The sequence below is a fragment of the Cydia fagiglandana genome, chromosome 9, assembly GCF_963556715.1.
Source record: "Cydia fagiglandana chromosome 9, ilCydFagi1.1, whole genome shotgun sequence".
Classification (NCBI taxonomy): domain Eukaryota; kingdom Metazoa; phylum Arthropoda; class Insecta; order Lepidoptera; family Tortricidae; genus Cydia; species Cydia fagiglandana.
The window spans coordinates 17,746,696-17,774,618 of NC_085940.1; the positions used below are offsets into that span (position 1 = coordinate 17,746,696).

At 37.5% G+C, this 27,923-nt stretch overlaps 2 protein-coding genes across 2 annotated transcripts in view; both read left to right on the forward strand.

The window, feature by feature from the left end:
- The window catches only part of LOC134667561 (short-chain specific acyl-CoA dehydrogenase, mitochondrial-like), a 185,925-nt gene extending 178,121 nt beyond the window's left edge, over nucleotides 1-7,804 (forward strand). The window contains exon 10 of the mRNA XM_063524991.1: nucleotides 7,795-7,804. The gene's annotated coding sequence lies outside the window, so the exon portion shown is untranslated. The remainder of the gene's footprint in view (nucleotides 1-7,794) is intronic.
- The window catches only part of LOC134667570 (protein tweety), a 122,124-nt gene that overhangs the window by 54,402 nt on the left and 39,799 nt on the right, over nucleotides 1-27,923 (forward strand). The window lies entirely within an intron of this gene.

Genomic DNA, 27,923 nt, shown 5'->3' on the forward strand with positions numbered 1-27,923 from the left:
TCTAAAATGACTGAAGGCTAAAATGATGATGATGACTAAAAGTCTTATAAGTTATATAACTAAACATCTTCTAAATAAAATGGTTTCAGAAAAGCCTTTAGAAATAATTAATTCAACAAATTATACGCATTTGGTTAAACGACAGTCAAAATATAATTAAGGAAGTTTATGATACAGTCCAATTATAACGGTAACTGAATCACCAAATGGATTCTCAGAACTAAAGAGGAGTAAGTATGTTAGATCGAGGACGTTCATAGGACATTTTTGGTTACAAATATTCGTACCATATGGCGTATGTACTCGTATGGTATGAGCGAAATTCAGGAGTTGCTCATTAAATATACCGCTTCATTTTATTTTCTACCTATGTCGTTTACGAACGCTACTCTTGATTTTAAAAGCCTTTATTTGTGGCGTTCCATATTTAAAGGGTCCTTATGCTCTATGCGCATAAGTGCCCCCTTTAGGCATGGAACGTAACATTAAAATTGCCGTGTTTGTTAGTATGTTAGTTATATGTATGGGTAAAATTTTGGACGCTAAATGAAGGAAGACATACCGGTGACATGCAGCACTTAGATACCTAACTCGGATTCGAACTGATGATGAAGTCTCGTGAAGATGATGGAGATTGAATTCGGTTTTAGGAACTAACGCAATCCCGTTAAGTTTGATTTGATAGTAGGCGTCCGTTGGGACAAAAGTAATTTAAAAGCTTAAATTTTTTTTATACTAGCTGCGTTTGGGTTATTCACTATTATTTTTTTAAGCCAAGCCATGGAATATAATTAGTCTAAACTCATACCTACACCTTTTGCTTGTAACAGCATCCAATACGTAGCGGCGATCATCATTCAGCCGAAAATAGCTCAAAAAAGCATGAAAGGTCAGCTATGCTTAAAAAACATAATGAAAAATAAAACGATGACATCGAGAAGGCAGGTTGTATTATTGTTTATTACAATAGATGGGAGCAATGATTATATGAGATGAGAGTGATATTAAAAACATCGTCTTGAATGGCCTTAGAAAATAACGGCATTAGGCGCCAATCGTGACTATTCTTTAAAAAATGACCCCTATTTTTCATTCTAGCTTAAAAGCTTTATCTCCAAACAAATTTCATAGTAACTTACTACTTTTTAAGTTAGGTTTCTACAATGCTTCACAAAAAGTATCTGACTCACGCGACGGAATTCAAATTACGTTTTATGTCCATTTGTCCTGTGTGACTCAGCAGGTTTGCATGAGAACACGAAACTTAAGAACTGGGATTTTTTGTAGAATTAGTCATTTAAATGAGGATAATTATAATTCTAGTTCTTAACATAATTCCTAGAATACCAGACTTAAAAGATATAATATGGTCAAGTGATATGAAATTCAGATAGCAACATTTGGAGCTCGGCTCAAGAAAGTATGACGAGCGATATGATAGTTCTTTTTTTTTTTGAGAACTGGTTAGTTATAAGATTCCAATGATTGTTAAGCCAGATCGAATCTTGTGAACCTGTTCTTATTTCTGATTAATTTGGCTTACCTCAACAAACAAACTACATTTACAACCATTAAAGATCGTAAACTCAATAGCTTTAGGTCTTTGCACTTTCACTACAATCCTTAAGTCTCTAAATCGCCTTAAGCACACAACAATTGCAATCATCACGAATCGCAATGCGTCTGCGCAGATAAAAATCGCCGACCATTTGCACTCGTCAATTGTCAGTCGCACGCGCTTTGATATGTCCGCGTTTATTGCATTCCGTCTCCACACACGACACGAGTAACCAATGGTAGACTTTATGTAGTTACAATAAGGTTTACGTTCAGTTAACTGTGACAAGGATGGTATTCTGTAGCTATAATTTAGCTGTCGGCGCGAAGCCTATCGTAACTTGAATACGATAAGATCTCTTAAATAGGTTCTCGAAAGGTTTTTTTTGTACTCGTTGACAACTGTCGGCGCCATCACTTTTTATCATCTAAATCACTTTTTATTAAAGGTTACATTCCGATTGTGAAAGTATTGATGTACCTATAGCTTTGCAGTAGTGGGATAAGAAAACAGGCCAACAGCAATAATTGCAAGTAAACGATCATCTGATGTAATTTTCCTTCTGATTAACTTATATTTTAAACATCGCTTTTCTAGTTTCAGGAAAGATTAATTAATGTAACTCGAAAAGCTCATGAGTCATGAACAAAAATAATCGAAAACAAAAAGCGTTCTTTATTTGGACCTTGTTTAACGAAACAAAGTCCTCCTGGAGCTCATAATAAGGAAAATATAACAAAGACAAAAGGGCATTGGGCGTGAAAATCGAATGAACTTTAATTATTTTCCCATGACGCATTAAATAAAAATCATTCTCAATAGCTCCTATCTTACTTAATTTATAAACATTAAATTCAACCTTGTTGTTTAAGCAAGAAAGTACATTTTCCAATGTGAAATATTGCACAAAAAGACGTTGACAAAGAAAGTCTTGATAAAAGCTCGTCACGTCACTTGACGCGTTACCACGTGTTCTCGCCTCGTTATTTATTCATCGTGGCTGCGTTACCATGGCGTTGTTCACATTTGACACGTTAATTGTCTTGTTTTCGAAAACACTCGTGCTTGGATTGAATTTCCTGTAAATTACGCGAGATATTGTTCGCAATTTCCCTTTTCAGGTACCAGGAAATGCTATAAATAGAACTTTACGTAAAGTCCTTAAAGAATCGTTGGGTCGAAAACAATTGGGTAGGTAAAGTTTTTTGAAGATAGGCAAATTATATTTTTTTCCGATAGTATTTATTATAGCGATCACGGAAATGCAGCTCTTTTATTTTTATTTAATTTTATTGATTAAATATATTTTTTTAAATGATCGATATGACGTTTGTGAGGTGAAATGGCAGATGCAAGTAATTAATTCCTTTGCGCGAAGTAAATGGGACGAGATAGAAAAAAAAAAGATGTCAACTGTCAGTGTCATTCTTGGAAAATAACATGAAAATAATTGGAAAATAATGGTCGAACGAAACCTTTGTGTTTTCTTGTAATTGGATGTCGGTGTGATTTCTTGAATAAGTATTTTTAACGTCCCTAGCACGATCAACACGGATATTTTGATAATGATAACGACTGCTTTTGACTACTTGGCACTGCTTCTTGAACATTTTCTTTAACGCCTTCACGACGACTCTTGGACTGCTACACGAGTCATTTTGGATCTCAGTATCAACACAATAGATGGAGACGATCCCGGAAACGTTCGAATGGAAATAGAATATTACAGAGATGAACTCAAAGTGCTTCGTACCGTCTTGTAGGAAGTACAGACATTACTTTCCAAATTCAGCGTATTTGAGCACACCAAAGTCTATAACAGCGATTCGGTGCCAAGCTTTGAAGATATATTGGCCAAAATGGTAACTTATACGTTTGTGAGGACTATATAAACGTAATTGTTGTATTGTACATAGGTACATAATAATTAAGATTGTAATAGTCTTGTAACTAGGTCGTTATTGGCTGTTATATATGGGCTCGGCAAGGTATTCACAATATCTGAACACGCACTCTAACGCCCTGATAATAGAGGCCTGTTCAGATATTTATGAGCACCCTAGCTGCACCAATATATCTGATGGCGACTGTACTTTAGAAAACTTACAAAATAATATAATATAAATCCAGTAAATTTCGTTTCGTTTTATTTTATAAATCCACAAATTATATCCTTAAGCATTAACATTACAACAGTATTATGGATAAGTATGTCTGTTGGGTAAGTGTTCTTCACATTGGGGCCTGTTTACATATTGATTTAGTGTTGATTGCGAGTCTAATACATTTGCCACTAAACACAAGTAGCAAGTGTATCAACTCGCAAAAATACTACATTTTTGCTTCCATTGAGGTATACATAGTAAGCACTATTCTCAAATTATGTGAGGTAATAAAAAAAAATCAATTTAGTAAAGCGTATTTAATAGAGGTAAAGTGACGCGAATACAATTAAAAAAACAACGCATATTCTTAGTTTATATTAAATGTAGATGGCTTTTTAGTTTTCGCTTGGTCACATAAATACGCTAAAAACCACTTTCACAGTAGGTGTTTCTTGCGTTTTGGCTGTCCTTCCACAGCATGAGCATGTCGTAAGTCCTGTTGTATTTGTCCCTGGACTTAGCAGGAAGCTAGTTATTCATTATTAAATTTGCTTCTGCTTTCAAATGAGGCGGTGTGCCGTCTATTCCATGTCGGTTTCGTCACTTGAACTCATTTTGTTTATTACGAGTATTAAAATAACAAGCGGTAACTTATTGAGTATTACACAACGAATAAACTTTGCCGCCTTTTATTTGCATATTTTTTAAAATCATATTACCATAGATACTAAGCATACGGTACGCGCATGCGTCAATCCGCGCGCACCGCGCAGCGCCCTTTCGCGGTGCTAAAGCGGTATCCAGACGGGATTGAAATTGGCGTCAATCTCCGATTTTAGATTTATGGTGATATTAGAGCCCTTTAAATTGAAAAAAATGCCCCATAACGAAAATACTAGCGTCACAAATTGGTGTTCTTGCGTCCGCACCTCATTTTATCGTTAATATCGGTCATTATCGGCGAGCCAAATTGGCGTTTGCGTCCGCACGTCCCGATTCGATCGTGCAATTTAATCAGATTGGCGAAAAATTGACTAATCTGGATACGCCTTAAGCAACATCGAGTTCACGATAATTTGAAATAGATTTTTAGCATAAGTTGCATTTCATAAAACTTAACCCAAATCATTTGTACATTATCAAGTCAAAGATAAAGACATGTTGATTTGAAAATTTTTATAAGTATAGACCATAACATTGTCATGATCTTGTAACATTGTTAAAATAGGAGTCTCCCATTTTCATTTTATTGCATTTTTATAAAATGTCTTTAGTTTCTCGGGATATCTTGGTCCTGATTCGATTGCTCTTTTTTATGGAAATAATTATATCCTTCACATTCACAGGATGCTCGAGGCTTAGCCCAATAATACTGCACGGAAGTATGTGATGGCTCAATGGTTCTAATTAGCCATCAGTATAATACCGTCAATGAGTGTTTACATCCACCTGAAAATAAGAACAACATTCATAAAATGAGGATAACCACACAAAACTAAACTCGGATGGCTGAAATTGTTAGAAAAAATTAGACCGATTTCTTGTTTACGAACTTAACAGCTCATGGCAATCTAATAATAAAAATCAAAAAACTAGTGAAAAAAGTTTTATGTACCTATGTATTTCACGGATACGTACTCCTGTACGGCCATTGCTCCTCTAATTCAACGGCATTGTGCTTATCACTGTTATGATAATAATTTCAAATTTGTAGAATCTGCTCGCAATCTCGCATGAACTCGCTTATTTTTCTTGCAAAACTCAGTCCAAGGGTCAGCGCAGGGGTCGTCGTGTAGGGGTGGGGAAGAAAACGTTGTCCAATATGCAGTGCCAAGTTGTCGAAAGTAAATTCAATCTTTGTCCAAATACGCGCAGATGTCGTGGGGAATCAGAAGTCCGTGGGTCGTGCTGAGGTCGTCGAAAATCTCAATGATAACATTAATAGCAATTCGCAAGGTAACAGAAAATTATTTTCATGTTATTTTCCAAGAATGACACTGACAGTTGACATCGTTTTTTTTTTCTATCTCGTCCCATTTACTACACGCAAAGGAATTAATCGGATCTGCCATTTCACCTCACAAACGTCATATCGATCATTTAAAAAATTATATTTAATCAATAAAATTAAATAAAAATAAAAGAGCTGCATTTCCGTGATCACTATAATGAATACTATCGGAAAAAAATATAATTTGCCTATCTTCAAAAAACTTTACCTACCCAATTCTATTATCGTCGGGCACTTAAATTCATTATCGTCAATCATCGATAAAGAATCGAGACACAATCGACTGGGAATACAAGCACTCTGATTGTGCCGGTCGCGCTTCGTCTGTCCTGATATTTACAGAGCTTGCGCCGTATTGCCTCTTGGAACTAGTTCAAAAATGTCATCTCCGATTATTATATTTTTCACCACAGCAAGTCGTAAAGGCACAGTTTATTCTTCAAAAACCGATGCGAAAACCGTATCTATCCATGAAAGTGGCAAAGTAATGATGCTAATCTTGAATATTATCCTTGTGTTGGCTGATTCTTCTCCCGATTGTATCCCTTGGTAGATAAACAAGACCTTAAGTTCTTTGGTTTTGAAATCCTGAGGTCAAATTATACTGGGGACTATCTCACAATAGAGATGAAATATTTTACGAATACGACAATGAGAGCAACGTGCTGCCAATATCTGAACGCGTCGCGTCACGTGGAACGCACCGATTTGAATTCAGAATGCGATATATTGGTTCGATTTTGGAACAGATACTGGCCAGTAAGAATTGGAGGTACGTTCGGAAATTGCGCTCGGCTTTTATTTCTAACAATTTCAATTCGAGGCGCTGGTTCCATTTAAATGTGCTCTCGAAGAGTATAGTTTTGTTTTTGTTTCTGTGTAAAATAGACGAAACTCTGTTATTCAGACTCTTGTAATTAAGTCGAAACTCGAGCTCTTTTCGACTTCTTAGAAACCCCAGTCTTTTTTTGAGACTTTGACTTGAGTTCAGAGTAATCAGAGTACTCTAAAAGTTTACCCAAAATTTATAATTCCTTCACAATTTTCGTGGGTTAGGTACTGTATATAAATCATATAATGACGCCTATTTTTTTTTCCTGTTATTTAGGTAAACCCTACAAAATTGCGGACGCACTCTTTATTCGGAGGCTCGAGTCCTGTTGAGTTGAGCTTAATGAAAGACTCGACTAGGCGCTTAAAAAACTTGGAAGTTTTCAAATTTAAACTCAAAAAATACTCGAGTTCCTACCAACACTAAACACGGACATGTTTCGGTAAAAATGGAAACTTAGATAGTGAGTCTGAAGGAAAGTAGTTCCTGTCTTGACAAGACAAATTACGGCAGACGGGGCGCAAATTGCGCTATCAAACATCTCACACTGCATATTCTCTTACTTCCTTATGTTACCTAATATTATGACAAAATATCAGCTTAATATTCGCCATTCGCGTTTATATTCAGTTGAAATTACACTTAAAAAGCAAACGTAGGTACATATTTTTTCTCGTTTCCGTAATTGTAGCAATAATCGGTCCACAAATATCGGAACAAAACGAACATAGAAGAATTACTGCCCGTAACAGCAAGTCCGTTCTCAGAAATACCCCTTAATGTTGTGGAAATTTGAATAAAAATGGTGCTATCGTTACCCGATAACGATCCGATACGATCCGAGCTGTAACAATTTGATAAGCCTTTGATACGACCTTGACCGTACACCGTAGCTGCGCTCACGCTGACTGACTTTTTGATGACAAAATACGATAAGGTGCACATCAGCAGTTAGCTCATAAAGCCGACCACTGACTAACAGTCCGCCGGACAGTTTCGGCCGGTCAGTTGTTCGGACCTGTCAAATTTTTGTTCTAACTGACAGGCCGATATCGTCCGGCGGCCTGTTAGTCAGTGGTCGGCTTAAAGGTGATATTCGCCATTACTGCAGCGGCGGTGATGTTGCCGGTACCCGGTACTCATTTTCAATAATAAAATGAGTGACGTTGGGCGCCACATTACTGCCGCATCTCTTATGTTATCAAGAACATTTACAGATACGCAGCCACAGTAATATCGCAACAGCAACGCAGCTGCAGTTGACATCCGAATGTCACCTTACGGTAAACTACCGAACCGGCGGAGTCTGCGCTTATTTTACATTTGTACGGAACGCTGCTCGCGGATTTCATCGCTTCTGCGATACATAATGTATAGGCACATTGACAATGCACTCCGGCGCGGCCCGACTCTAGTCAAGGCATCTCGCTCGCACTTATGACGTCGTGAGATGCCTAACATGACACAAGGTCGTATCAAAATAATGTATCAAATGTTTACTACAGAATCGGCCTTCGGGTCATTTCTGGCGTGGCTATAAAGGCGGTTCGGTGCTCCAGATCGCCCAATAAAAGGATAGTTTTTCAGATATCTAATAGAGCCATTCCGATATGCTGGGTTCATTTTTATATGCCTACAGTTGGCAAGAAAGTGAAGTAGAAGTATGATAATATCGAGTGTTAAAGCTGGTTGCCATTTAAGTTAAAATTTCCTGTGTAACATCTCGAATCACGTCCAATTTAGCCGTTCCAAAAAAACTTTCTCCACACAATAAACTGAAATATAAAAACGTTTAAATGTCAACCGAAGTTTTTGCTAAATTAGCGCCGACGTGACAAAATGGATCGAGATAAGATTTTCAAAAGAAAGTAATTGAGAGAGAGCGAAACGAGACTGCATTAAAAATAATGCAACAGAAATCGTGAACAAAAATACTTGGTGTCTGGCGTTATTTTCGATAGGATTTCGTGCCAAATAAAAAAGTTATAAAGAAATCGAAGGCAGCTAATTTTGTTGTTTAATAAAGTTTTCTAAAAATGACAAGAAAACGAAAATTAATATTAATAAGCCCGCCTGCTCGTAAGCGGACACCGAAGCCTATGGCCGTTTGTAACTTTAGACGTACGTGGGCGTGCAGCTCGTTTATCTTTTAAAATATTTGAAGGTTTACTCTGTTGAGGGTTCAAGGGATTTTGGCATGTTCCTTTTTCAATTTCTCCACACCCCTCCTACGCGCAAAACTTGCCAAGACAAATGCAATTTTGATGTCTAAAAAAAAATTATAAAATATAATGGAATACGAAACCTTTTTATAGGCCTCTGCGCGGCAAGGGCTTATTACCGAAGCAGTAGTAAACGTGGTGTCAAGCAATCAATATAAAAAGAAACAACCCAGTATCCCATAAAATCACGGGATCAGATGCCATCCCCTTTTTTACCGCCCCATGGTCCTTCGAACCGGATCGTAACAGAGGTCAACGACCGGGAAATTAATACCCAGATTATTGGCAGACAGTTGGCTAGGTTCTCTAGACTTTGGTATATGCCAGACATTAATGCGTTCTAGTTCTACTTATACACTGATTGCGACATCGAGAAAAATTGAGATATTGAAATTATTGTACCACATTAATGTATTGGAACTAGGGAATGCAAATCGGTTATAACCGTAACCGAAATATTCGGTTAAAACCGAATATTTTGACAAAATTTCATAACCGAATATTGGAAACTCGATTAACCGGTTTCGGTTATTTTCAGTTATTTATTTATGATTTAAATTGTATGTTTTTATGACTACTAAATCCTGTCTTTTTTAGCTGTGACGCCTGTGACTTTAACTTTTGTCATTCTTGGACTTTAATAACTAAAATATACCAAATTTCCTTCCCTTATTTATGAAATATTTTTATTGAATATTGTATCACGTCCAAGGTCATATTTTACTTTTACTGTATTTTATTAAAAAACGAAGACTTACTCACATTCCCTAATACTGTAGGTATTAAAATAAAGATTTTTGTATATTTTTAGTTACTTCGTAGTTAAATTTTTCGTCGAAAATAACCGTAACCGATTATAACCGATATTCGGTTATTTTTCGGGCATGACCGTAACCGAAATCGGTTATGAAGTTTGGCCGGTTATTGCATTCCCTAATTGGAACAGTTTACACAAATCGCAATTATATGTGATTGATTTTGAATATTTATTGAAATCTTTATGAATGTAGGTAGCGTGTTTTTAATAAGCATTGTGCTGCTGCAAGTTTTTAGATTTCACAATAAGTATACGTGAGAATAATTCTATGATCTTATGGTTTGTGTGCTTCTTTGTCTACAAATCATATTCCTCTTGGTGTTATTTCCGGAAGCCTTTTGCTTTTACTATTAATTAAACATGTACATTAATTTCTTTTTTTCAGGTAAGTATCAAGGGGTTCTTCAAGAAGTTACTCTATTACAACATTTACAACTTCGGAAAGTTTAACATCTGGTAAGAAAAGTAGATATGTAGGCAAGTGTCAATCATTTTAAAATGTCATACTTACGTTATAGAATTTCTACTTTAGCAAAAAGTGTTGATTTAGTCTGTTCTGTTTCAAGATCTCTTAAATAAAGGGATCTTGATGAAACAAGAGCAAAGCCAATGAAAGATGCAAACTGCATTGAAATACAACTTGCCTGAGAAGCCAAGTTCGGCAAATGGCTAATTCTGTGCACTCTCTAGGCACCCTAAACTCCCTGAAGTCCCCGGACAAACTTGTCGAGTATTCCTGGTTATAACTTAGTAACTTCTGAATTTATAGCTAGAACTTAATTATTAGTAGTCCAGTAAAGGATTATACAAGTTGTTCTAGATCTGGGACAAATTTTCTTCAATGATAATTTAATTTGCTAAAATTTTCCCGAGACCTATTCTTCTGTTGCCTCGATAGAGATAATAAAGGTTTTGTAAGTACAGTCACAACACAGGATTGTTATGCCATTTAGGGTTCTTGCTACATTGGAAATTCTATAACGTAAGTATTGATCAACCAATTTAGCTAGGACCCTAAATGGCGGAACAATCGCGAAGCGTGATGGTACAACTTCTACTCGGTCAAATTTTTTTGTATTACAATTTCTAGCCAGTACTGTAAAACTAGTACCAGACATAGATATATGTTACTTAAATATTCATATCATATTTCATGTTATTTCAGAATGTCATTCGATTGTATGGTGGCGTCTAGGTTCGTGTGACTCTTATGCTAGCCTTATCTGATTGGCTTGAAACGTTTAGCTCCGATAATAAAACAATGCAACAATAAACATTGAGCTAAGCTTTTGGCATTGATATTTGGAACGTCGACTTTAATGCCAACAACCGTAATGGAAAATGGAACACGACTTTCCTTTTTTGTACAGATCTGAACTGTGATATCCCATTTGGCAACAGCGCTACGGGTTATTGGAGGTCATTGGTATAACTTTAAATTGCATGTACATAAATGTAAAGTCCATATGTAAGTCTAAGTAGCCAATTCTGTTATCTTCTTATAGTGCCATATCCTATCGGATATTGGCGATCATCATGCGAATGTTTTCTCTACTCCAGTCCATTCTCTGATATTTCTAGTCCATGTTGTTCTAGGTCTTTTTTTACCTCTTCTACATTATATTTATTCTTACCTTCAAATATATTACTCAATATGTCATATTTATTAATTCTCCCAAAATATGTCCAAAGTAAGCTGTCTTTCTTCTGTTCTAACAATTTGATATGGCTTTAATTTAATTTTGATACGATACGACCTACCGTGAGAACTGAGCACCAACCAGCGTCAGCGGCTCACGTTGATTGGTGCTGACGAAATTAAATCAAAAGTGTCTCCTATAGGTATTTCGCTCGCACTTATTGCTGCGCGTAGGATGCCTGGGGGCCTAGTCATCGTACATCGACAAACGCCAAACGAAAAAAAAAAAAACATTTGTCGGGATGACAGATGCTACTTAATCTTTGATTGACGTTTTCTATCAAAAATAGGTTAGTTAGTAGTCTCATACATCAAACAAACATCAACATTTATTCAGCAAATAGGCCACAAGGGCACTGTTACACGTCAACATTGAATTTATATACAAGCAAAAATAATAACAATACATCATCAACAATTTTATAAAATACTAACAATTCAATCTAACGTATTACAATTACTAAGAGATGTATATGGTCTCTTAATGTCGAATTACATAAAAAGATACAGATACAAAACACAAAAAAAAAACTGTAATATTTAGAGGTGTAAATGTCTCTAGGTGTCAGGACTATAAGATTATAGTTTATCAAATTATCCTTAGAGATGTATGTTCTCCAATTCATTAAGAGAAAAGAACACGAGAGCAGAAGGAGGCGTCTCGCTGTAATTGATTAATAAAAATAAAGTTACTAAGTAGGTATGTATAATAGCTCGTGTTAGCTTAAACAGACCAGTCTCCACAAACAGCACCCGTTCACCACGAGTATGACGCGTATCACAGCCATCGCCTCCCTCAACCTTCATTCGGGAAAGTGGCGATTGGCGACCCGATCAACGACGCCTCCGTAAGCAAAGACTTTTAAGCGAGCATGACACGTTCAAGCTACCGGCCTATAAGAGTCATGAGGCATTTTGCTCGCACTTATTAGGGCGCGTATGAATTGATACGAGTCAAGGTCGTATCGTATATCAAAACAGGATGATAACTAAATCAAATCGTTAAAACACAATTGGCCTCTATTATGGGCTCATGTGACTTTTTGAATTTGGAAAAAGTTAACAGCTGTTTTCATTGAGTTGCATATGGCTGATTGTTCACTGTGTCACGGATACAGATTTTTATTTGGGTTAGAGTACCGTTTTCTTTTATGCATTTGTTTACTGAAAATAGACCGTTACAGTGGATTAGCCGCAACCAACCAAACAAAGGCAAAACAACTATGTTTTTGCTGAAAAATTAAGACCACAGAATAACGCTTATCAACTTGCAGTTTGTAAAGGCCATAAACAGCTGACTTTACGGCCGATGGCGTCCGGGTTAAGTGCCCGAGTGACCACACAGCTGGTAAAGGACAATAAGTCCGATCTCCGAAAGCGTTTACGTCCGATGTCCGAAAGATAACGGGCTTGCGAAACTTACGAAATTCCTTTTATGTCAGAAATGCGGGTGAAAATACTCACCCGCATTTTCAAGTTGCGTGTATGTTCCAGTAACGAATGAAAATTATCTTAAAACAGTATTTAGGGAAAGAGTAAAGTTGGTTGAAGATGAACGATGCTTTGTGGAATCTACCGAGCAGTGTGAATTAACGCATCCACTGCCAGGGGGCGTGGCGTAGGAACAATCTTGTATGATGGTGGATGCACATGTGCGTCGGGGGCAGTGAATGTGTTAAGCTCGCTATATTTACCATCGCGAATCCGTGAACTACTCAATAATATTCGTATCGTATCCTCTAAATAATTAAAATAGAGATCCTTTTTTGACACAAGTTCTTAATTTCTGATATTTAGAATCTTGGAGAAAGGCCACAGAAACACAACATTCGTGGCTGGGCGATGGACTATCATCGCCATTTTAAGTTTAGATTTTTAACCTGTCTGTGTAATTCCATTTATGTATTTATTTTTTATTCCATTCGTCTTCCTCTAAATCTCAATTATAACTAACCCTATCATTGGGTTAGTTAGGCTAATCTATCAGTCGATGTTCTAATCAACAATATTTAGAGAACACCTTAGTTTATTTTGAGTTAAAAATAGGTTTGTATCCAGGGTATTGACTCACCTCAACATATTGGTTACAGCTTTATCTTATTCGGTTCAGTGGTTCGACTGAACTCTTCTTTATCCATTTATTTAAAAAGCTTCGTGATTTTGGTTCCTTGACATTTAAGTCAGGCCGTCGTAATATATTTAGTTCAGTTTCTCCACAAAAAATTAATGGGTAGCTTGGAAGTACTAAAAGTATAAGACATTCGTCAAATGATTGCAGATAATCGCTGGGTATAGCATGGCAGTTCAACAAAATAGTAACAGTACCTATAAGTATTTGTAAGCCATTTTTCAGAATCAGGGTGACATAAAAACTGACTCCCTAAATCTCGGGTCTTGAATAGTCTGAAAAGCTCTCCCTGGGCATCTCTTATTCAACCGTTCCCAGCAAACATTTACCCTCCATCTGACATGTGAACAGCCCATAGTGTCCACTTTTATTCTCAAAAATCGACCAAATATAACTGTGGCTTTGTGAGCTGATCTCGCACATGAATTCACGTTGCTCCGCACTTTTGTAAAAGGATCAAAAAACGAAGCGACAAGAAAACATATAATTATTGAACTTGCTGACAAAATTTCATTAGAATCGGTTGAGAACTCTTACCTGTTGAGAAGATAAGCCGGACAGATATACCTACGAAACCATTTTTCCCAAGCTGACGGTGACGCTTCCCTCAGGCTTCCTGATAATCCTGATCTGTAAAATATGAATAAACAACGAATTTTTTTTAATTTGACTTCCCAATCCTTTAACTGAAAACGCTTCACATAGCGCAAATGTTTTTATATTCACCGAACAATAAATTCCGCACACTCATATATCCGGATTCCCATTTCTGACACTGAATAAACATGTTCAAATCGGAATCCTGGCCATAAGTCAACGGTTCCAGGCCAGTGAGTAATGGCTTGTGGGCGCCAATTATTGGCCTGGCTTGGCTTATCGTTTGATCGCTGTTCACTGTTTCCTGAAATGTAAAAAATATCCAGTATTTGAATAAATCAACGTGTAATAAACTTAATGTCTGGCTTTGAAAAGCACGTTGATTTATTTTAGATCTAATGTTAGTTATTTATGACTGTATTGAATAAAAAAAAACTGATGATAAGATAATATAGCGATTTTTTATAAAATTCATTCTGAGATAAAAAAAAAACGGTATTCGAATGTGATACAGTGAGAGTAAGAGGAATTGTAATCGTTAAGTATATCTTGCAATTATTCGGCATGAGGTATTTTTCATTATACGCGAAGACATTATTTTGACAGACGCTATGTCATATTAAAGTGCATGAATGTTATAATTTTGGTAAATTTTAAAGAAATAAATATCATTCTCATTCTTATATTCAGTAAACTTCTTAAATGGCGCCCAACGTGGGGCTAAATACGTAGGTACGTCGTAAGAAAATATTATTTCTTCCCCAATACCTTGTTCACCTTAAGGCGAATCCTTTGAGAACGGTTCATTGCATTCTGTTTCCGCCTACTTAACAACTTACTTATACATTTTCCCATTTCCCTCATTTCGCATTAAAACGACACAAGACATATTAAACTTCTTACACTCAAACCGTTTTGTGAAAGTTCGAATCTACGTATTGACAGTTGATTTATGTGCTTAGAATTACAAAGAACAGTAAAGACATGTCCTTAGACATTTTCTTTGCTATTTGGACGCTTTATTAGATCAACATGCATTGATAAATCATGTAATTGTAATTCCACAGCCGTTTAGAGGCATAAAGATCCGCATTTTTCCGCTATTACCAAACAATAAGGCTTAATCCTGTGATTATATCCTTCTAGTTATGACCTTTCGGTTCTGAGGACACCCACGCACAGATAAAATAATGCCCTGCCGTATTTAATTTAACCGATGCACGAGCCCTGATACCCCAGTGCCGTGCGTTGCCCTCGACGTGATTTGTGACGTAGCCTGGCAATCGATCTTTTCAGAGGGAACGCGAACCACATCGTTCGTTCGTCTATTTGCCTTTCTGTCGTTTGAACGAGACCGATAGAGAGGCAGATAACGTAGTTCTTAATTTCGCGGTTGGCCTCAAAGTTCCATGCGAGAATAACCTCTTTTTGACGTCGCACTAACAGTTTGGCCTGGACCTGTATCTACGCCATGTCTGTCTTTATCCGCATCCAGGTGACTTAAAGATCGGTGTTACAGATTATTAAAAAAAATAAACCCTTAGCTTCGGTATTGCCCCCTTTCTTTATCAGATTTATTTTATCAGATCCTTAAACAATTTTTTTTATACATAACGAAATGCCAAACGAAAGCTTTTAATTAGATATAAATGGGTTACTCTTGGACAGTATTAAACTACGAATATAATATCACACCATTCTCGATTTTGTTACTGGTGTCTCATTAAAAGAACCCATTCTTAATAGTGTAGTAGAGTGTGCGCATAATGAAAGAAAACATAAACACTCCAGAACCACTTCGCTACTCGCACATGAAATGTAATTAGTAAAACAAAAGACGTGACATCCCTACGTCCATCGATAGTACGCTGAGAAATGAGCCGTGACATCTCTGACGTGCACTCTATTGAAACGGCACAAGGTCTAGATTAACGTGAAAGCTACAACTAATATCACTAGGCTCTGACATGCACTCTATATTCATCGGCACAGGGGTTATATTAGCTTGGCAGTTAGAACTAATTTTACAAGGGCTGCAAGCGGTTAGTTGCACTAATGATGTGTCGCATCAATGTCTTGAAAGCTGTTGCAGATGTTTGAGAGCCTGAAGTAATTTCGGTGTCTAGGAAGTTTTAGGTCATATTTATGGATATAATATCAGTAAATTACCTAGTATAAATTTACATGCAAGCATGCTTTTTTCTAAAAAGCAGGTAAGTGCGAGAGAGACCGATGATGTAGACCAACGCTGTGTTATGTTATGTTACACCCTAAGATCATCTTAACCTGACTGACTGTCAAGCTTCTCCTTTTACCATCTGTCATTGGTTAGTTATTTTTAGACGGAGACAAAAACTTATTGGGGAATTTTAAATACATTTAAGATTTTTTTTTTCTTTCATTCTGCTGATGCTGGTTTTGTAATTTACAATATAATCCATGCTAAATTCATGTAATTTTAATTTTAATACCATGTTAAAATGTATAGAATAAAACACTATAACCAATGATAATTTACGGGTAAATCTTATCTAATTTAATCCAAATATAAAAATATTGCAATGAATGAGGTAATGCCGATTAAACTAAGCACAAACAAGATTTATTATGAATCGTGCATCACACATAATGCAAGAGTACCTAAACAAAATGCAAATCTGGAATGAAACTACTAAATAACATACTTACGTCACACATAAAACTACATGATGAATGTGATCGTGACAGATCACTTACAGATGGATGACTGAGATGCTTCCTTTCACTCTGATTCATTGGGGCCATGCCAAAAGTCAACCCTGGTAAGATAAGATAACATATAAGTTTTGACAAAATGGCTTCTAAATGTTGATAAGTGATAGCTGGTAGACTGTATGATGTGAGAGTGAGTTTGTCGATGAAAACACATATAAACAATTACTCATTTTACTAAATGATACTAAAAATATTGAGCATAATTGCAATGCCAAACAAAGGCAGACTGACAGAAACAAACTGACACAGTCAAAGAACAAGAAGAAAAAGTAGGTATAAAGATTAAGTTTAAGTGTATAAAAGAGGTCGCAATGTTAATCGGGCAGGTAAGTTACGGCAGCCGTTGCACCCTCACACTAAAATATCACCTTATTCGAATCGAAAATGTTATCCAAGTTTCTAACAATTCTGAATAAGAAAAATCCAATAAAAGCTAAACTTTGGTAATCGCTCAATATCTGATAATCGCGCATAAGTGGAAATGAGATAATACTATCGATTCATATTAACCTCTTGAATTATGTACAGTCACCTGCAATAATATGTTACACAACGAAGGCCGCAAAAATATCTGACACGATCTTATTTGTAGAGCCATAAGAGCGTGTCACATATTTTTGCAGCCCTCGAAGAGTAACATATTATTGCAGGTGACTGTACGAGATGGGTCTCCGGCCGGCTGTAGCAGCCCTGCAGCGCGTAGCCTCCGCGCTATCATAGATAAAAATATTGCAAATGTGCAAAACAAAAAACCGGGCAAGTGCGAGTCGGAATCGAGCACGAAGGGTTCCGTACCATAATGCAAAAAAAGAAACAAAAAAAGCAAAAAATAAAACGGTCACCCATCCAAGTACTGACCACTCCCGACGTTGCTTAACTTTGGTCAAAAATCACGTTTGTTGTATGGGAGCCCCATTTAAATCTTTATTTTATTCTGTTTTTAGTATTTGTTGTTATAGCGGCAACAGAAATACATCATCTGTGAAAATTTCAACTGTCTTGCTATCACGGTTCGTGAGATACAGCTTGGTGACAGACAGACGGACGGACGGACAGCGAAGTCCTAAGACTATTACTAATAATAGGGTCCCGTTTTACCCTTTGGGTACGGAACCCTAAAAATGAGATAATACTATCGAATCCTACTAGCTTGGATTACGTACGATTACGCTGCCCAGTATAAAAATATTGCAAATATTTTAAAAAATACAATCGCTCAAAAATCTGATAATCGCACGTAAGTGAAAATGGGATAATAGTATCCCTTCGGCTTGCGTTAGATTACATCCCCGGCCTAGCTAGTAGCATAGATGTCTTAGTAGTAGTAGTAATAGTACATTACTACAGAGGCCGGGACGAAAGGGGTTGCCGGCCGAAGACATATAGACGGCCGAGCGAAGCGAGGCCGGATAGGTCTGAGCGCGGGCAACCCCATTTCCCGCCGAGGTATGTATAGTGCTTTTCTCAAACATGCAATGAAATAAATAAAATAAAAAATCCACGAAACCCAAGTTTTATTTATAGAAAAAACTAAAAGTAAACTACACCCAAAATATAACCAACACGTACCTATATCATTATCATGCGTATGTTTTACACGAGTCGTGTATTTTTACTACCCGTATATTTTCATGTATCTTTGATTTTTTCGCCTTGTATCCGTCTGACTGTCGTTTTCGTCACAAAGGTTTACATAGTCTTTGATGTTGATATCATGTTTCACATACATCGTTGCTTTATACATGGAGTAAATAAGTATAATTTCCACAGTGTTGACGAATTTGTAGTTACATTCATTTAAAATATGCCACAAAACTGTTTCTAATAAACTGTAAGCCATTTTTCTTAGTTTCTCAAATAATAAAATTGCCATAAGCATCAACCATATACATACATACTTCGTCTTTGACTTGGCGGCAGAGGCAGCAAGTTATTTAAAATCAATTCTGCTTACGCTGCCAATTCCAACACCTACGATTACAATTAATATTAATTTCATTATTTCGTCGGAACTCATATTAAAGTCAAAAAATCAACAACGCACCATAAATCCAATAAAACAGAATGAATATTTTTCAACTTTACCTCCATAACAATTAAAAAAACATAACTACGCGTGTTTGAGTAGACCTTTTTACCGCTAACGTTTAGATGAAATATTTTAAATGTTTTTATTTGTGTAGTTAAATTTATAATTTAAAATTATAGAATGTATTATTTATTAAGTTTATGTTGATTTTATACAAATAAAACTGCAAATTATAGCAAACATTGTTTTTTGTTTTTTTTTTATAGGCGTAGTGGCAGAGTGCCATTACGAACCATAAAGCAAATACTGCCTCTAGTTTTTTTTAATGGATGAATGCCACGATGCTGTGTCACAAATATCTGTGAAATGAAAATTAAAAAAGAGGACTTTGCCGGCCTAGGCCTGCAAGATGTGTATGAAATTCCATTAACGACCTTTTGTCCTAGCCGCACCTGAAACGTCATACTTCGCAGCCTATTATAAGGAACATAACATCAATATTTCATTGCATGTTTGAGAAAAACACTTTATTGTACAAAAACCAAAACATAAACAGGAAAAATAACATTCGTCATTAGTACAAAGGCGAACTTATCTCTTTAAGGGATCTCTTCCAGTTGTTTGATTGCTCAAATCAAACAACAATAAAGTTTTTTTTTTCATACTCGTATTTGCAAAATCAGAAAAAAAAAAGTGATAATCGCACGTAAGTGAAAATGAGATAATATTATCGAACCCTCCTACCGTATCGTACTATTATCGTATTCGTACTAATAGCGTCTTGGATTACGTACGGTTACGCTGCCCCGGCAGGCTGCAGGGCTGCAGGGCGCAGCCTCCGCGCTATCGAGCGGCCGCGCCCACCACGTGCTCCATTCACCCACCACGTGCCGCCGCCGCCGGCCGGCTCCCGGACTACTCTCGCGTCCAATCACGGCCGGCTTCCGGACTACTATCATGCTCCCTAATGTCCCTATGACTGTTAATTTTTATATGGAGTAGCTGTCACATAAAATGTTTGTAGTATTTTTTGGGATGTTTATCATATTCATTTATTTAGAAATGTAACGTACGTGTATGTTCATAATAAAAATACGGTAAAAACGTATTTCTTCAATTACTTACATATTTAAATTAGTTAGTCTCAACCAAAACATACTTGAAGGAACTTTCATTCGTATATTTTAAAACAATTTATAACAAGAATTATTAAAATTAACCGTTTTAGTAACATAACAGACCCAAGAATTTTAAGACCTAATAAGGTGTATTCGGGTAATACCGAATGTTGGATAATTCCGAAATTCAGATGAAAATCACCCTTAATTCCATCATAATAAAAGTCTCCTTTCGGAATTATCCGACAGTTTTCGACATTCGGAATTACCCGAGTAAACCTTAGTACCTTCTACAGTAAAAAAAAATGGTGGCAGAATACGGATTTATTATTATTTAGTAAGGAAATTTATATAACCTCTACCTGCAACTTCTTACGCGTGGAAATCGTTGAAAATATTCTAATCTATTTTTAACCCAGTAGGGGTTTGATTTCAATAACCGTTTCTCAGTGGAACTCTATACTAAACTACGTTTATATAGCGGTTCGAGCAATGGTATTCGGGTTTCATTTGCGTTTATCCCGCGAGACATTTCTATTAGGGACAAATTTGAACATACTACAGTGCAGTAGGTACACTTCATCATCATCATCTCAGCCTATATACGTCCCACTGCTGGGCACAGGCCTCCTCTCATGCGCGAGAGGGCTTGGGCTATAGTCCCCACGCTAGCCCAATGCGGATTGGGGACTTCACATACACCTTTGAATTTCTTCGCAGATGTATGCAGGTTTCCTCACGATGTTTTCCTTCACCGAAAAGCTAGTGGTAAATATCAAATGATATTTCGTACATAAGTTTCGTAAAACTCATTGGTACGAGCCAGGATTTGAACCCGCGACCTCCGGATTGAAAGTCAGACGTCATATCCACTCGGCCACAACTGCTTCGGGTCAGGTACACTTAACTACACTGCAATGCTAGGCTTCAAGCTTAAATTTTGTAAAAGGTAAACATGTTGTGGGTTGGGTCACTAGTCTCTCTTTCTCTCTCTCTTGATTTTTGTGATTTTTTTTCAATATGGTGGATTCATAACTTTTTTTTCAATTTTAAGTTATGCTCGTGTGATGATTCAAAGTCCTGGGTACAATTAATTACTTTTATTCTGCTCCAAGTTCTTACTTCAACACTTTCGACATTCTTAACTTAACACGCAGTAAGCCTTCCTACTCAATGTTACCGGTTCAAGCGCCAAAGCGAGAATGCCCCTTCCATCCCATGGTACGTTACATTTATACTTTTTCATCATTTTAATTGGTGGGTAGGAGAGAAGGGTCATTTTCGCGACTACCGACAGATTAATTAACAAATGTTCGGGTAAACACAAATCACATTTCTAATCACTACCCACTGAATGCCATAAGTTTAACATAACTCACATAAAATAATTATAATTTATTCTTGAAATCTTATGAAATATCACACTCGCGAGGTCTACAGAGGGCCAACTACCACGTTCGACGTGTTGCCTCCCTGTCACACTTACCTACGAAATTACAAGTGCGACATAGAGCCACTAGTTTACACTGGGTATGGGTAGCGTTCGACTCGGGAAGCGATCGTAATATCATGTAGTACGACGTGCGAAAGAATCGAGTTCTAAAGTTTTATGGACATATGTCGAATTGAACGTAACTGTAAAAGATTGATGGCGGTTACAGGTACGAACTGTCTTTGATATATGTAGTTCTTATCGCGTTGTCGTAAAGTTGGTAATTGCGTGGCTAGTGCGGTTAGTCAACGTTGGCGCCCAACGGGGGCTATAAAATGTTAATAGCTTATTTTAACACTGGTGTATATAAAAACCATTTTAGTGTTATATGTTATCTTATCTTATTTGAATTACAGATGATTTATATGATTGTTCCATTCATACTATAATTACTATAAATAGTAGAGGGCGACTTATACGATACGAAAGATAATACTTTCTTCAGTAACTGTAGGTACCTACTGCTATTCAATTTAATTAATTATACTAGCCACCATCAAATAAGGTATGGTACAACGAACTAGAATAACTAAAGAAGTCTAACAAGAGCTCAAAAATGGTATAAAAAGTACTGAGGTTGACTGAAGTAGCATGACAAATACGAATGTTTCCGAGAAAATACGACGGAAAACAATTTACACTACATCAGCTTGTCTTGACAGTGCTAACACAAAAAGAGTAAATTAAAAACAAATTTGTTTCATAATACACTTTTTTAAAGAAAAATCCAATGAGAAAACAAAGGTGTTTGAACGATATTAAATATTTAATCCTGTAAATGTTATAGCCAAAGTTAGGGGCGATCGTTCTTACTCTGTTAGAAGGGTTAACGCTCAAATCATAACTGTACCGCTTGGTAGTGACTGACCAGCATAAGCGACTAACCGCCGATTATTCAAAATTGTTAGTAATCGACGGGTCATTTTATACTAGGACCAAGCTAACAGAAAATTATAAAAGAATTTGTGAATAGACATGTCTGAATTAGCTCATTACTAATGTAGTTAGTACTAAAACGGATCCGATCAACGCTTCACAAAGTTTCGGGTTATTGATAAGCTTATAATTGAATTCTGTCGGAGAATTGATTATCTGTCTATAAATAGATTAAATTTTGATATTGAACACTAAAAACAGACAGACAAAGCACTGTGGTGAATAATAAAATCCTAAACGTCACATTTAACTACATAATAATTCTTTGTCATAGCATGCCTGTAACGTCGGCACTTTTCGAGAGCCTCACGCCCGGAATCTCGGCACCGCTCCGATCCAACCGGAGAAGCGCGAGATGAGACAAGGAAGAGTGAGACGAGAAGGGAGCAGCATGTACCTACACACTCGTCCTCGGTCAGTCTCGTCGGGTCTCGGGGTCTCTCAACGAGTGTGTACATCCCGCATAAAAACGCAACACGGGATACCTTCTAGGACAGTGGTTCCTAACCTTTTCAGTCCGGTCATCCCTAATGACTAACTAGGGAACCTGATTTTACCCCTCCTCCCAATGGTAATAAAAAATAAAACGTGTACGTTTGTTGTATTGTAATATTAGGTTAGCTTTATTACCCGTGTAAAATACTAGTTTTACCCCCACGGGGGTAATTACCCCCAGGTTAGGAACCACTGTTCTAGGATCTATTTCGCTGCGTACTGTCATATTACTGAAATGGGAGCGAAGTCGATGCGTGCTCGCGGCGAGATCGTTGCGCACTTGCATAGCGAACTCGCTGCGCACTCGCGGCGAACTCGCTGCGCACTCGCGGCGAACTCGCTCCGCGCTCGCTTCGCTTCCAACTCCCTCGCAAATCGCTAGTGTGGCCGCGCTCTAAGTAGTCTAGATTGGGTAGAACCGATTTCATTTAAATCCCTATGGTTAGAGGTATAGGTATTATAGTTGGAGCCGCAAGGAAGTGCTCAATAAATCGCGACCGATGCTTGAATACCTAATTGAGCTAGGTATTGTCTACGGCTGGCCTTGGCTGAATTAGGATAACGCCAATTAGGGGTCTCGGGACGGTTTTGTTACGTTACGACTTTAGCTGCTTGTCTAACAGTGTTGTTGAATGTATAAAGGCGGGATGCCACTAGTGTGCGACACTGGGCGGTCTAAGATTTTTTGTACTGAATATATACGAGTAGTAGATAATGCTTGTGCCGCACACTGGTAGAATCCCGCCTGAAAGATTACATTCGGCAGCTGTGTGACGCACTTTCCGGTCGCGATTAGGGTCAAACATATTTCAGAAAAAGATAACTTCTGTGGACATAACATTAAAAGTTATCTACTATCAAACAATTGGATTCCTGATCCACTGTGAACCCTTTCCTTTACAGGATCCCTCGGGGTGTAGCTTCTAAGATCTCAGTGCACGTGGTTTCATAAAATCAAGAAGAAATCTGTGTAATACTGACGTAACTTAAAGTTCCGAATTGATTCTTTACAACCTCAATAAGTATAATGGTTCAATTCCCTCCCGCTGAACCTCTGCTTGCTTTTCTTTTTAACGCGACACAGTTTCCTTTGCCCACCGCGCATGCGTCGGCGGGGTCTATTAATTTTAACGGCCCTTGATATATTAGCAGTGTTGCCAGTGTTTCTTAATTAGAGCCTTTTCTCTTAGCGGCCAGTATCGCAGATTGGGAAGTGTGAAGGGAAAAACGCCTAATTTGTTTTTTTAATTTGGTGCGTCCTAGTTTTGAACAAGGGACAAAGGAAGTAGAGTAATCAGCCAGACGCCTTAGTGATGTGATTGATCGGTACTCAGTAGATAATTTTCTTTGGATTACTAGTAAAAAATGACTTGTTAGTAAATTTTTAATAGCAAACTTATTGATAAATGTATAATCAATTAGTAGCAGTGAATCATGACTTAGTCGTAGTGTAAATATGTATCATCTAACATTCGTTGATGGCTACTACCAGTTTCTCAAATTGACATAAAAAACTTTGTTTTCTCAGATCTAGTGTTGTCGTCGATTTTTTTGCTACACCTTTCGCACTCATGTTCAAATATAGGTATCACCCCTTACTTAAAATAATCGCAATCGCAGCATAATGAGTCCATAGTCCCTAAAAGCCCCACTGCTATTAATAATCATGTAATTTAAATCTAAATCTTCTGTAGACGTGAAACCGAAGCTTCTGAAACTCCGGCAACTCGACAAGGAATTTAATCAAACGAGGGATTTGGAACTTTACGAACGCGAACCAACTTGCGTTTGAACGGGGACTTTGTGAAACGTACCTGGGAAGCATAGACTAGGAATCCTCTAGACGGAGCTTAGAGCAATTATTCCATGAAACCGATGCTGCCAAAATACAGGGGTGCGGGGACGAGATGAGCGAATCCCGTGCCGTGATTGGTCCGTTCAAAGACACGGGCGTCACACAAAGATACTTGACTTGAAAATGGAGTAAAACTATTTATTAGTAGGATTTATTGACGCGATTTAATGATGCTGGTGCCTGGATAGGCCGCCAGCTAGCGGTTAAGAGCGTGCGATTTGCAATCCGGAGGCCTTATGTTTATAACCCGGCGTACCAATGAGTTTTTCGGAACTTATGTACGAAATATCATTTGATTACCAGTCGCTTTTCGGTAAAGGAAAACATCGTGAGGAAACCGGACTAATCTCAATAAGGCCTAATCATAGCTCGGCGACGGCGACGACGATTTTTCAATAAAAGCAATGGTTAATTGTGTACTAGTGGCTCATTGTTTACCAGACTAACCCATCGCTACTTATTACTAATAACCCCAGGTTCGGAACTAATCTGGTGATTACTGGCCTCAAGGTTTATTACAGAAGTAAGCTCTACTATGCAGAGGTCCGAAATTAATCTCGTAATGGAGCACTAATTTTAGCTCGCTTTTAAAATAAATGTAATATGCACTCGTAGAACTCCGAAATGTTGGAATGCTGCATTAAGTAAGGCTACTTCGTACCTAGTTACTAACTGATTATATACTTATATAATGAATCATTGTTTTTTAGGGTTCCGTACCCAAGGGGACAAACGGAACCTTATTACTATGACTCCACTGTCCGTCTGTCTGTCACCAGGCTGTATCTCATGAACCGTGATGATGTATGTCTGCTGCCGCTATAACAACAAGTGTACTAACAAGTACGGAACCCTCGGCGGGCGAGTCCGACTCGAACTTGTCCGGTTACCGTCGTTTCATTTCCTAAACACAACCAATCAGTATATGAGTATCAGCATCTGGCCCTTATTTCACCAACGTGACAGGTGCGACAATTCGACAAGTCTCATTGTTGCTGACATCACAGGTATCCATGGGCTACGGTTATCGCTTACCATCGGGCGGGCCGTATTCCTGTTTGTCACCATAATTGTATTATTTAAAAAAAACTTTATTATATCGGCAAAAAACAGGTATTTCTCTTGTGATGTTTATGATGATAATGATGACAATTGTCACAAGATTTCAAAGAACTTTCGGTAATTCTTGACAGCAAATGAGTTCTGTGTCGGAATTTCGTGACAATTGTCGTATTTCCTGTGACAATTGTCATTGGCTTCGCAAAATAAATACTTATTTACTGGCGATATAGTGGAGTTTTTTTAATTAACATGTTGATGGCAAACAACCACACCGCCCGTCTGATGGTAAGCGGTTACCGTAGCCTATGGAAGCCTGTGACGTCAGTAACAGTAATGTCGACAAATGCAACATTTGTCACGTTGGTGAAATAGGGCTCTGAACGCTACTTACTACAGGAAAGTGCGAACAGTCAGTCCCACTGTATCTTTAGTATTTGTACACAAACCTAATCTCAATAAATCCCGGACAGGCCGGGAACCAATAGAGCCGCGATACCGGGATCCGGCATCCGGTCAGCGTCCGGCGTCCGGCGTCCGGAAAATGGCTTACTGGCCGACTAGGCCGCGATCTAATTCCCACCGGGCTCCAATGGCGGCACACATTTCTACTTATTGTATAAGGACTTATAGTGTCTTTATAGCGCGAGCAAACAATACAATCAGGTTAGTACGGCTTTTTGATGTAAAATGTTAATTTGTGACGTTCCACGGAAAAGGTACCTTATGGCGGCTGGCACTTACGTCGCATAGCGCCGCAATAATATTGGAGCGATGTTAATAATAGCGTAAGCGCCAACCCATTACCCCTGGGGCGTCACATTTATTCTAATACCAGTTTCAAATGACTTTAGCTAAGACTAAAAGAATTTAGTAAACAAATAACGAGTTGAGTTGAGTTCAGTTACTTAAAGGTTAGCTGGAAGAGATCCCTTAACGGGATAAGTTCGCCTTTGTACACATTTATTGTATTCTCTCTGTGTTATGTAGTTGTTTTGTGCCATAAAGTGTTTACTACTACTACTACGAGTAACTTATAGTAGAGTTATCAGGTGAACTTTTCGGTTAGAGCTTATATTATGGGACATTTTTACATAAATTGACTAAGCCCCACGGTAAGCCCAAGAAGGCTTGTGTTGTGGGTACTCAGACAACGATATTATATAATATGTATATACTTAAATACATAGAAAACAACCATGGCTCAGGACAAATATCTGTATCATCATACAAATAAATGCCCTTACTATGATTCGAACCCGGGACCATCGGCTTCATAGGCAGGGTCACTACCCACTAGGCCAGACCGGTCGTCAGAGCTTGTGTCACCGGTTATTAAGTAGGTCGACTACCTAAACTATGATTTTTATTTTATCATGCACTTTTGAGACTTGATCTTTGTAACGCTCAAGCATGATTTTGCAATTTATATCAATATTTAAAATAAGTAATTCGTCACTTATATTTATGTATAAATCACATATCTAAACTTTCCTATTCCACTAAAATATTTGAGCTCTAAATGCTTAACTTACTTACATAAAATCATCATCATTCATCATTTCAGCCTATATATGTACGTCCCACTGCTGAGCACAGGCCTCCTCTCATGCGCGAGAGGGCTTGGGCTATACATAAAATCAATAAACTGTAAACTTAATATTAATAGTCCCCTTTATTTCCTCCATGTAGGGGTCATCCATTAATTACGTCACACGAATTTCTAGGTTTTTTTACCCCTCCCCCCCTCCTTGTCACACTTGGTCACATTTGCAAACCCCTCCCCCCTAGTGTGACGTCACATTTTTTCTACGAAATCACCAAATCGAATTAAGTAAGTACCTAAGTATTATTAATATTTTATCAAAATATTTTTGACGATATAAATATTAGTAATTTTATAACCCAAAACTGCTGAGGAAAGAAAATTAAACGAATAAAAACGATTATCGTTTTAAAAACTTGTTATTTAAATGTACACCGAATAAAATAATTTAAATAAATTTTCGGTTACTGATGAAGTTAAAGTGACGTCACAAAGTTTGTGTCTCCCCCCTCCCCCATGTCACAATATGTCACATTTTCTTGACCCCCTCCCTCCCCCTAAACGTGTGATGTAATTAATGGATGATTAGTAAGTATAAAAACAATGTCAATTTTACACGAAATCGAAACTGAATAAATCAATGGAGCAGCGATAACGACGGACGGTGGGA